The sequence below is a fragment of the Triticum aestivum genome, chromosome 2A (genome assembly GCF_018294505.1).
Source record: "Triticum aestivum cultivar Chinese Spring chromosome 2A, IWGSC CS RefSeq v2.1, whole genome shotgun sequence".
NCBI lineage: Eukaryota > Viridiplantae > Streptophyta > Magnoliopsida > Poales > Poaceae > Triticum > Triticum aestivum.
The window spans coordinates 425,339,444-425,351,067 of record NC_057797.1 but is presented as its reverse complement, the minus strand read 5'-3'; positions in this window follow the sequence as shown (position 1 = coordinate 425,351,067).

The following is an 11,624-nucleotide window of genomic DNA, read 5'->3' as shown; positions in this document are numbered from 1 at the left end:
GGCAATAATAAAGTTGTTATTTATATTTCTTTATATCATGATAAATGTTTATTATTCATGCTAGAATTGTATTAATCTGAAACTTAGTACATGTGTGAATACATAGACAAACAGAGTATCACTAGTTTGCCTCTACTTGACTAGCTCGTTGAATCAATGATGGTTATGTTTCCTAACCATAGACATGAGTTGTCATTTGATTAACGAGATCACATCATTAGAGAATGATGTGATTGACTTGACCCATCTGTTAGCTTAGCACGATGATCGTTTAGTTTGTTATTATTGCTTTCTCCATAACTTATACATATTCCTATGACTATGAGATCATACAACTCCTGAATACCGGAGGAACACTTTGTGTGCTATCAAACGTCACAACGTAACTGGGTGATTATAAAGGTGCTCTTCAGGTGTCTCCGACGATGTTTGTTGAGTTGGCATAGATCGAGATTAGGATTTGTTACTCCGATTGTCGGAGAGGTATCTTTAGGCCCTCTCGGTAATGCACATCACTATAAGCCTTGCAAGCAATGTGACTAATGAGTTAGTTGCGGGATGATGCATTACGAAACGAGTAAAGAGACTTGCCGGTAACGAGATTGAACTAGGTATTGAGATACCAACGATCAAATCTCGGGCAAGTAATATACCGATGACAAAGGGAACAATGTATGTTGTTATGCGGTTTGACCGATAAAGATCTTCGTAGAATATGTAGGAACCAATATGAGCATCCAGGTTCCGCTATTGGTTATTGACCGGAGATGACTCTCGGTCATGTCTACATAGTTCTCGAACTCGTAGGGTCCGCACGCTTAACGTTCTGTGACGATTTGTATTATGAGTTATGTGATTTGATGACCGAAGTTTGTTCGGAGTCCCGGATGAGATCGGGGACATGACGAGGAGTCTCGAAATGGTCGAGACGTAAAGATCGATATATTGGAAGGCTATATTTGGACATCGGAAAGGTTTCGAGTGATTCGGGTATTTTTCAGAGTAGCGGAGAGTTACGGGAATTCGTATTGGGCCTTAATGGGCCATGCGGAAAAGGAGAGAAAGGACTCAAGGGTGGTCGTGCCCCTTTCCCATGGACTGGTCCGAATTGGACTAGGGAAAGGGGGCGCCCCCTTCCTTCCTTCTCCTTCTCCCTTCCCTTTTTCCTATTCCATGTGGGAGGTGGAATCCTACTAGGACTAGGGAGCCCTAGTAGGACTCCACACTTTGGGCACGCCCTATGAGGGTCGGCCTCCTCCTCCCTCCATCCTTTATATACGTGGCCAGGGGGCACTCATAGACACACAAGTTGATCATTGATCCCTTAGCCGTGTGCGGTGCTCCCCTCCACCATAATCCACCTCGGTCATATCGTAGCGGTGCTTAGGCGAAGCCCTGTTCCGGTAGCATCATCATCACCGTCATCACGCCGTCGTGATGACGAAGCTCTCCCGTGACACTCAGCTGGATCGAGAGTTCGTGGGACGTCACCGAGCTGAATGTGTGCAGATCACGGAGGTGCCATACTTTCGGTACTAGCATCGGTTGGATCATGAAGACGTATGACTACATCAACCGTGTTGTCATAACGCTTCCGCTTACGGTCTACGAGGGTACGTAGACTACACTCTCCCCTCTCGTTGCTATGCATCACCATGATCTTGCATGTGCGTAGGAATTTTTTTGAAATTACTGCGTTCCCCAATAGTGGCATCCGAGCTAGGTCTATGCATAGATGTTATATGCACGAGTAGAACACAAAGGAGTTGTGGGCGTGGGTATATGTATATTGCTTGCCGTTACTAGTTGAATCTTGATTCGGCGGTATTGTTGGATGAAGCGGTCCAGACCGACATTACGCGTATGCTTACGCGAGACTGGTTCTACCGCCTTACTTCGCGCACAGGTGGCTAGTGGGTGTCTGTTTCTCCAACTTTAGTTGAATCGGTTTCAATGAATAGGGTTCTTTTAGAAGATCAAAAAGCAATCACTATACCGCGTTGTGGTTTTTGATGCGTAGGTAAGAACGGTTCTTGCTCAGCCCGTAGCAGCCACGTAAAACTTGCAACAACAAAGTAGAGGACATCTAACTTGTTTTTGCATGGCATGTTGTGGTGTGATATGGTCAAGACGTGATGAGATATAAATTTTTGTATGAGATGATCATGTTTTGTTAAAGTTATCGGCAACTGGCGGGAGCCTTATGGTTGTCTCTTTATTGCATAAGATGCGAGCGCCATATAATTGCTTTACTTTATCGCTATGCGATAGCATTAGTTGAAAAAGCAATAGTTGGTGGGACGACCATGTGACGACACGTTGCTAGAGATCAAGATGATGGAGATCATGGTGTCGTGCCGCTGATGATAGAGATCATGACGGTGTTTTGGAGATGGAGATCAAAGGCACAAGATGATGATGGACATATCATGTCACATATTATGATTGCATGTGATATTTATCCTTTATGTATCTTATTTTGCTTAGTTCGGCAGTAGCATTATAAGATGAGCTCTCACTAAATTTCAAGGTATAAGTGTTCTCCCTGAGTATGCATCGTTGCGATAGTTCTTCGTGCCGAGACACCACGTGATGATCGGGTGTGATAAGCTCTACGTTCACATACAACGGGTGCAAGCCAGTTTTGCACATGCGGAATACTCGGGTTAAACTTGACGAGCCTAGCATATGCAGATATGGCCTCGGAACACTGAGACCGAAAGGTCGAGTGTCGTGGTTTTGTCACGGCAGTTGTCCTTGTGAAAGGACTTAGTCGTGGAGCCATCGCTACGGGTTAGCTTAAAGGGGTTTAAAGCAGACAAAGGACGTGAGAGTTTATACTGGTTCGGCCCCTATTGATGAAGGTAAAAGCCTACTCCAGTTGTGATGGAATTGCTAGGGTTTCGATGACCAGGGAGCGAATCCGCTTTGCCTGGCTCTCGAGTTGTTGTGTGTTGTCCCTAAACCACCGCCGGGTCGTCCCTTTATATACATAGGTCGACGCCCGCCGGTTTATAGAGTCCCGAGGCCGGATCATAAATGTCTCCGGCTCGGTCTCTACTCCTAACTTATCATACAAGCATACATCAATATCGTTTTATGTCTACAAGCCTTAACCCGCCTTTGGGCCTTGGGCCTTCATGAAGCGCCATCATTCATGTCTTCATGGGCTTCAAATAAGATAATCATCATGAGGATAACCCAGCCTCTCCTGGCCGGTTTATGTCCAGTAGTAATATCCCCAACATTAGGCCCCAGATTGATTTGAACTTGTTCATGTCAATCTTCAACACTTAGAAGAATTCCTCCCTTTGCACCTTCACATAGATCTTGTAAACCGCCGTGACGTCATCCTCCATATTTGTAGTAAACCGACATGACGTCATCTGTTCATTTAAAGCCGAAGATACCCTTTCATTTATGAGCATCCAACAATCGAAACGACGATCTCATTATATATCCATTTATTTGGGCTCCTCGATTCCCACGCATGTTGCTTATCTCTTTACCCTTGTAAATAGGGCCGAGGGCCCCTTTCCCTTTCTTTCCTTTTCCTCTCCATCTCTTCTTCCTCCTTGCGACGCCCTGCACCCGAGCACCGCCACCGTCGTCGAGCTTCACCTCTGCCTCACCATTGGCCGCTGCATCGACCTAATCGCACCAGAGAGACGCGGCGCACCTCCACTGCCTCAACAGCCGTTGTAAGCCTTTCCCTTCTCTCCTGTGTAGACCCACTTAGGGTTCATACGGGTTCATGGCGCTCTCTTTGTGTTCTTCATCAGTCCATAGATAGCAAACCTCAGGCTTGACGCGTTCAGTGGCTATGGTAATCCTTATTTCCGCCATCAAACCAAACCTTAAACACATAAGAACTTGATCTGGACCTTTTGTGAACTGCTTCAGGACCAAACTTTTTTTAGTCTAGATATTTTTTCTTTTCCTGACTTACGGCAGATCCAAAATTCCAATGCAATCTTGTGAAACATGTTTTTCCTCACTTAGTCATTTTTGCCTTAGATCTGCATCTTCCTTATCTACGTAGGCGGTCTATCCTTGTAGAAAGTAATCTGTCATATGCCATTAGTCCCCTTGTAAACCGCTCATCGCTTTACCATTTATAACGCTCTGTCGTAGGCGGTTTATAACTACCTCCGGTTTAACAATTATACATGCTTGAATTCCTTTTTTCTCAACCTGTTATACTTTATGCGTTGTCATTTATGAATCATAACCGGCAGTAATCTTTTCCAGCTCTTCAATTGCACAATTGCAATGGCCTAACAATTCTATTCCTGTAACTGGGTTCCTTCCCGGGTTACTGAGGAGCAACTGAATGTATGTGTCAAAATTGGCACCTTACCGAAGAAGAATGAAATCCACTGGTGAGTTCCCAGTCCAGAAAATCCCCCTACCCCCAGAGATGGCGAAGTAGTAGTGTTTGCTGATCATATGGGTCGTGGTTTTAAACCGCCCGGATCCAAGTTTTTCCGGGATGTACTTGCCAACTTTCAGATCCACCCTCAAGACATTGGACCCAACTCTTTATCCAATATCTACAACTTTCAGGTGTGTTGTGAAGCCTGTCTACAAGAAGAGACGACTTTCGAGTTGTTCTGGGATTTCTTCCACTTAAACCGTCGCACTGAATTCGTAGACGGGCCCAATACTGAACTCAGTGGCGTCTCCATTCAGAAAAGGAAGGATGTTAGTTTTCCTCACGCCAAACTTCACAGTCACCCAAAGGATTGGAATTATACCTGGTTCTATTGCAAGGACACTTCTCCTGAGGATGAGAACCCTTTGCCGGGTTACCATGCTCACCGGCTTGCCAACACTCATCCGCTTCCGCAACGACTTAAGTGCCAAGGAACGGGCCTCGTATGCACCATAACTCGCCAAGCTTAGAGCTTTCATGGCCAACGGTTTAACAGGTGTGGACTTTGTTCGTTGCTGGCTATCCTGGAGTATCTTGCCGTTAAGTCGCCGCTCCAGTTTAATGTGCGAGTATACCGGCGACGTAAAAGACTCCCGTCATATTGACATTCAGCTAACAGATGATGAAGTTACTGAGTCTGTCAAGAAAATGCTGAATGAACCGGAAGCTGTCTGTAGCAAGACCGGGTTAAGTCCCTTTTACACACAGAACAAATCGCCCGCTGTAAGAATTGTTTTGCTTCCGCTTTATACCTGATATTTTTTAACTGTGCAACTTTTAATACCCTCTGCCTATCTTTTAAACAGGGTGATGACCCATTCTGGAAAAAGAAACCTCAGGAGAAAACGGTTAAGGCTCCTCGTCAAAAAATGAAGGCTATTAAGGAATCTTCCAAGAGGAAGGCAACTGAACCAATCGGTTTAGATCTTGATGACAACCCTGATGAACCGGACGCAGAGGTAGAACTCGATTCCCTTGGTTCACTTTTCATACACCTCATTGACAATGATATTTATCAGGATGACGCCGAGGGCAGCCAAGCTAACGACGCAGAGGTAATTATCATTTCCTCCGGTTCAGACCCTCTGCTAACACAAAAAATCTATCAAGCAATCCGGAAAGTAAGATTTTCTCACCCCCTAGCTTACTTGGACCCAAACTTTCTTTTGAAGAAGCAGCAACACGAAGCACGCCGCACAACCCGTCATATTGGCCAAGTAATCACTTCAACCGGTCTGCCAAATACTCCGGTTCGAAAGCGCCAATCTGAGGTCTAAAATACTTCCAATACTTCTTACCCCAAGGCGCGTTGTTTCCAACAGCCTCTTAATCCATCCAATTCGAATCATCAGGGAACACCACCTTCATCATCCGGCGAGTCAACTGCCACACAGCTTCCACCCCTCAAGACCGTCCCTGGGTAAATGCCTTAAGCTGTCTCTTTTTGACGCTTTACACTTATATGCTTATACTGATATGTATATCTTTTTATTTCAGGGCCAAGGCCAGACCCAGTAAGAAGGGTCGTGTAGACAAACCGTCTGATGACCATGTGACAGTTGAACCGGCGACAATTTCAGAACCGAAGAGAGCAACTGCTGACGCCACACTTGATGACCTGCCACCGCTAGATCATGTTTCTACTGAACATGTAGAAGTTGATACCGCAGTGCAAGCTGATAAACCGGCAAGTCCAGTCCGTACTGATGATGGACTGTCTAGTCCGGTTAAGGCTACTGATATTCCACCAACTCCAATAAAGGCTGCTGGCGACAAGGAAGGTGAGGTTATCATTACTGGCGTTTGCCACACCTCCCCTGGACATCCTGTTGTATTAGCAAAACATAGCGCCAAAGAAGAACGTGCTGCCATGGAGAAAGGCAAATGGAGCACCGATTTATCAAGCTATGCCCACCTTAACGCCCAGGAGCTCCATTCTGGTTTTCTGAACCGTCTGTACACAAACCATGACTACGAAGCCGGTTTAGTGAATTTGATGAAGGAACGTTATGAAGTAAGTACAAATCCTTTTCTCTCTTAAGTCCAATCGTAAGTACCAATTCCAGTAGCTCCCAAGGGCCGATTTATGATAGTAATCAAAAACCGAGACTTCATAATACCACGACTCTGCATACTTATCCTCCAAGGGTCGGTTGATCCTTTTTAAAATGAACCGATACTTTAGCATTGTAATCTTGTAACTTTCGCCTGTGTAGTCCCCAAGGGTCGGTTTATCTTTCCAAGGTGAACTGAGACTTTAAGCACTGTTACTTTGAGCAGATGTACATTAGCCCCCAAGTGCCAAGAATGATGCTTGTATTACACTTGGGACTTGAAATATTTTTCTAGAACGAAGCGAGTAAGCATTAGCCCCCAAGTGCAAAGTGCATAACTTGTTATACGCTTGGTACTTTCAAATATATACAACCCATTGATGATATGTCTTTCCTTTACAGGCTGAGCTGAGCAAAAAGGACGCCCAAACCGCTGATCTTCAAGAGAACGTTAAATCTCAGCAAGCGGAGGCTTCTAAAGCCAAGGAAGAGCTGACCAATGCCTTAACAGCCATGGAGAAGCTGAAGGAAACCTTTAAGAAGGAACGTGCAGATTGGGAAATGGAAAAGGCTGCTTTAGCAAAGAGGGCCAAAGACGCAGAAGCAGCCCTTAAACCGGTGGTCGAAGAATTGACCGGTTTAAAGCGGCAAATAAACGCTATGACCTCTGCTGTATTTGGTAAGTATCCTCAACTGATGTTTTCAAGTCCTTTTACCGTATCAATTACCGGTTTACTGATGGTTACAATGTCACAGGGACCCGCATTACCCATCTGGGCTCTGACATGCGGATGAAGCTGAAGGCTGCCTATACTTTGATAGAGCAGCTGTATTCCGGATCCCAACGGGCTATTTGCACTGCTGCTTATAACATACCTCCTCCAACGCTGATAAAAGAAACCATCGAGAAGCTGTCAATGTTGCCTACCCGTTTGGATGAAGTTAAAAGATTAGCTGCAAGGTCAGGCGCGCTGACTGTGCTAATCCGGGCCAAGGCATGGATTCCAGATCTTGAACCGGCAGATATTGGCCAAGGCTATCCCGGCGTAAAGGAAGACGGCTTAGAATTCAACAATGATGATCTCCGAAGGCTGACAAGGGAACTGTGACCCATAGCGAGCAAATTGGTGGATGAAACGGATCTGTCTCATTACCAGCCGGTTTATGATGCTGATCAAAAAAGATATCCTGCACCAACACATGATGTAGAAGATCTTGTTCCGCCAATTCGTAAGCACACTTATGCCCCTGACATTGATCCTTCCACCCTTATAAGTGAAGAAGCTGTGTTCCAAGCTTTAACTAGAATCGATTGGACAACGATTGATTTCCAGCCACTGGGTAGAGAGGAGGAGGATGCACCGACTCAAGATGATCCTCAATCTTCAAGTCGTCCTGGTGATGAATCCTGAACTGGAGGCCGGTTTAGTCTGTCGCAGCCTACCATTCTTACTAAAACAATTATCCAGTGTGGGCATTAAAACGCCTTGTAATAGGCTAGTTCAAACACTTGTCTGTTATGCCATCGAGCATACTTGTTTTGCTTGATACTGATAACTCATCATGCTTTTGGGATCTTTATTATATGCATAATCCGCAGTGGCTGTATTTTAACTTGTTACTGCATACAAGAGATTGAAGGGGTCCTGGCGGTTTACCGCTGGACGGGTCATGATGCCTGAAAGTGCTAGTGATCGACTAGAGGGGGGGTGAATAGGCGATTTTTATGAAAGTCTTCAAAACATGGAAGTTTCGAAGACAAACGATAGAAATAAACCTATTACCACGCAGCGGAAGGTAGACTACACTAAGCAATCCATAGTCAAGCATTCAATAAAATGAAGGCACAAAGACTAATAGCAGCTAGGCAGTATAGATTAGGACGGAAGATAGTATGAAGCCAATCAGAACAAGCAGTCACACAGTGAAGACAAATAGACAATGCAAACAGGCAATGACTTCACAAGGACCAATATGCAAATAAAGAGATGGGAAGGATAGAACCAGTGGCTCGTTGAAGACAATGATTTGTTGGACCAATTCCAGTTGTTGTGACAACTGTACGTCTGGTTAGGGAGGCTGAGATTCAACTCAGAAGACCGCGTCTTCACCTTATTCCCCTTGAGCTAAAGGACACCCAGTCCTCACCCAATCACTCTGGTAAGTCTTCAAGGTAGACTTCCAAACCTTCACAGACTTCGTTCACCGGTGATCCACAATGACTCTTGGATGCTCAGAACGCGACGCCTAACCGGCTGGAGGATTCACAGTCCTCAAGTGTAATAAGTCTTCAGATCACACAGACAGGAAGACTTCAGTGATGCCTAACACTCTTTGGCTCTGGGTGTTTAGGGCTTTGTCCTCGCAAGGAATTCTCTCTCAAAGGCTTCGAGGTGGGTTGCTCTCAAACGACAAAAGCCGTACACTAACTCTGAGCAGCCAACCAATTTATGGTGTAGGGGGTGGGCTATTTATAGGCACTAGGCAACCCGACCTGATTTGTCCGAAATGACCCTGGGTCACTAAGGAACTGACACGTGTTCCAAGGGTCAGATTTCAAACACACACGGCAACTTTACTTGAGCTACAAGCAAAGCTGACTTATCCAGCTTTGGATAAGATTTGCGCTTATTGTCTTCGCTCGAAGACATTGGATTTTGGTTAAGCATCACTTCAGTCATTCTGACTGGTTCACTTGGACCCCACTTAACAGTACGGTGGTTCCTATGACTCAACAAAGAAGAAAAAGAACGACGAAACAACTAAGTCTTCGCGCTCCATAGTCTTCACGCGATGTCTTCTCTTGTCACAGTCTTTAATGTGAATGTCTTCACATACCACCTTTGACTTCAATGTCTTCATACTTTTTAGGGGTCATCTCTGGTAGGAAAACCGAATTAATGAGGGACTTCTACCTGTGTTATCCTGCAATTCTCACAAACACATTAGTCCCTCAACCAGGTTTGTCGTCAATACTCCAAAACCAACTAGGGGTGGCACTAGATGCACTTACAATCTCCCCCCTTTTGGTGATTGATGACAAACTGGTTGAAGTTTTCAACGGGGAATAAAATATGTGAAATTGTAAAGGATAGGGTATTGTCTTCATAAGTGGCAAAGGCTCCCCCTGAAGATGTGCATATAAGTAATTTGCTTTTGGAATGCAAATGCACATGGCAGGTTGTACTTGTGGAGATCCTCTTCAACTTATGATGACAATTCATCATGCATGATTTGATATAACGAAGATAATGACATGCTTAATGAAAAATGGACGTCTGCAAAATGACTTCACGCGGAATTTATCGTCGCACATGCGGAATTTATCATCGCATCACATAGTGTCGAAAAAGGTAGCAGACCACCATCAAGTTTAAGTGTTACAACACAAAAAAAAGAACCAAATGAATCAAAAAAGAGAGTTGTAAGCACTTGGCAAAAGTAGCAAAAAGTAAAGCAACCACCCATATGGACCCGCTTGAAGACTATAAACTCATATGCTTCTCCCCCTTTTGTCAGTAATGACCAAAAAGGTTTGAAAACATAGAGCTTCTACTCGTTCCCATGAGGTGCAGGCGAAGCAGCAAGGTCATCGTTGAGGTCCGGTGGTGCAGAAGAACTTGGTGCAGTGTCAACACGCGTTGAAGTTGGAGGAGGTGAAGTGGCATCATCTTGGTCATCAATGACTCTGGCATTCACCGTCGCAGCTGAGGACGAATAGTCAGAGTCTTCAAGTGAGGGAGTCTGACGCAAGCGAGCATTCCTTGGAGGAGTTGAGTCAAACTTGAATCTTTCTGTGAAGCCATCGTCTTGCAGAACGGCTTCAGCACTAAGCAATGTCAAACTCTTCCAAGATCTCCAACAGGTTTCATGTGTAACAAAGGCATTCTTGGTGGAAAGATTGCGAATGTGATTGACGTCCACCAAGAGGCTTTGCATCTGACGCTTAAGCCAATTATGATGCTTATACTATTTCTGATGTAGCGCGACGAGAAGCTCTCGGTCATTGAGAACACGAGATCACTTCTGAGGCCTTTGGGCAATGGTGCTTCCAGTGGCGTCAATTTGAGCGCGAGGGGCACGTGTGTTACCAGCCAAGGGATAAACACGAGAGACTGCCTGAACTCCTTCAATGGGCTGGGTGAAGCTTTGACGGTCAGCATTGTGAAGATAAATCGGATCCTTAGCAGGCTCTGGGTAAATAGCTTCAACAGACAGATCAACCTCTGGCAAGAATACAAGATGATTGCGCGCAGATGGCTGATAGTTGAAGGCAGAGTGCAGCTTGATAAGACGCATTACCCATGGAGCATAGAACTTCAAACCAAAAATGTCGGAGCCAGATGCAGCCAATTGTCTGATGAAGAAGTCTTGAGCATTGAAGTTGATGCCATTGAAGATATAGAAAACCAAAATCTTCATTGCTCCTTCAAGCTTCGCTGCAGATGAATGTCCTTTGACAGGCCATAGAGTTTTTTTGACGATATGGTAAATGGTGTGAGGCGGATACTCTAGGTCTTCAACAAAGAATTCAGATGGGTAGTCAGCGTCGTGAGGCAAAGGCTTCATCATGCTCAACATTTGGCTCATGTTGGGTTCTGGCTTCTGAAAAATGCTCTCTAAAGCATTCTGGTGTTGTTGACAACCTGGTTCATAGTATTCACCAGGAGTGGGCAGGGCTGTGAGCTCAATGATATCAAGAGCTTTGGCCTCATGATGGACATTGCCTATCATCCACTCAAGGACCCAAGTCTTTGGATCCCTGTTGTATCCTCGAATGTGAAGAGTTGCATAAAACTGTAATAGAAGCTCTTCATTCCAGTGTTCCTTGTCTGTGACAAATTGCAGGAGTCCAGCGTCTCTGAAGCAATCCAACGCTTCTTCTAGACAGGGCAGGCCAGCTATAGCTTCAGTGTCGAGACGCATATGTGGAAATATGTGCCCTTGATTGTATAAGACGCATGAATAGTAGCTGCGCTGCTGATAGCTCCAGAACCGATCCGATGAAATGCGAGGTTTGGAGTAAGGGTTCTTGGCGCTATTGAAGAAGGTGTTATGTGCCATGAAGCCATTCACATTGAAGACCCCAGGTGAGGTTGTAGTGCCTGGGAATCTTGGAAGTCTTGGCTTGGGCT